Raw genomic sequence first — 1,698 nt, 5'->3', positions numbered from 1 at the left:
TTTTTATAGAGTAGTATTATTAAAAAAACAATAAAAAAATATTTATTTCAAAAAATAATATAAAACATATCAAAAGATAAAAAGAATATTATATGTATTATTTTGTGTATATTTTTTATTTTTAGTATAAAAAATAATTGATAAGAAATAAAAAATAAAAACTTAGTTTTATACTATTAAAATTATATAAAAAAGTATAGATAATAAAAAATATGTAAATATTATTTTTTTTTTAGAAAAATAAATATAGACGAGGGTGATAATCTATGACGAGGGTGATTCTCCATTACGATTAGCATCTGAATCACAGCTTTTCCTTTTTGTGTGCAGTTTTCACGCTCGTCACGTGCGTGGAGCAGCGCGTGTTAATAATTATAGATTAAAGTAGGTTGGTTCGTGTATTCGCGTGTTGTTTATGACTAATCTCTCTGACTCTGCTCCTTCCAACGTGTCTGTGCTCTAGATTTTGTGTCGGATACACCAAGATTTGTTCCATTTTCAACCATTTATAAAATATTATAATTACAGGTTTTATATAAAAATTTAAATTCAATATCAATTTTTTAACTTTTATTATCTTTTTAACTAATACTGTTAGAATTTTTTTAGTTAATTATTCCTTCTTTTATTTTCTTCGCTCTTCCAACTGCCATGTCTTTTTTCTTTTCTTTTTTAGCTTGTTTTTTTCTAATTGAAGTAAAGAAATAATGCCGGGATAAGAAGGTGTAGAGAGAAAAATAAATTAAAAATTAATATTTAATTTAAAAATATAAAATAAATAATTTTTAAATATTTAAAATTTATTATAAAAATAAATTAAATAAAATTTAAACATTAAATAATAAATATCATAAAATTAACTTATTTATATTTTAATACAGAGTGTATATATATAAGTATTGAAATTACTATTATGACTTCGACTGAGAGTAGCAGTAAAATTTTTTGGACCTTTCTCATTTTCTTAGTTTGGACAACTCGTATCTTAATGATTGAAAAATAATCGCAGTTTCTTTTCTTTTCATTAGACGCATAAGTTCTTCTATAAAAATTTCTAGCAAAAAATAACAAAAAATACTAATGTTATATAACCTTACCTTCATTCGCTATATGTGAATGATAATCATTTGAATAAAATTGTTTAACTCTTACATAATTATTAAAATGATGTCCTAATCAAATGATTAATATTTTTCTGTAACATCATTTTGATGACTGTATATGCGATAAAACAATCTCAATTAAATGATTTTCATATAAGGACTCATGTATCTAACAAAAAAGAAATAAAAAGTGAATTATCATTTTTCAATCGTTAAAATGCGGTTTTTTAATTTTATTATGGAGAAAGTAATAGTGTAAGACAGCAACATGGAGAAGAAGCGTGTTTTACAGGCGTGTAGTGTTAGGGAACTACAAATCGGATGGTACGAGTGTTCCAGAAAAATTGGACGGTTCGATTTTGGTTTTATTTTAAAAAAAAATCTTTTTATACAACACGGACAGTCTAATTTACTTCCAAAATTCAAAATTTTTTCCTTGCAAATCGGATCATTCGATTTAATCATGATATTTTCTTTCCAAAACAACTCGTATGATCTGATTTGTTAAAGCACAAGTCAAAAAAAGCTACGCCCACATATTAATCTAGTATCACTATACTCTCATAACATAGCACATCACATGCATACCTCCAAT

This window comes from Arachis duranensis, chromosome 8 (assembly GCF_000817695.3).
Source record: "Arachis duranensis cultivar V14167 chromosome 8, aradu.V14167.gnm2.J7QH, whole genome shotgun sequence".
In the NCBI taxonomy this organism is placed as follows: Eukaryota; Viridiplantae; Streptophyta; class Magnoliopsida; order Fabales; family Fabaceae; genus Arachis; species Arachis duranensis.
This window is presented reverse-complemented; position numbering follows the sequence as displayed.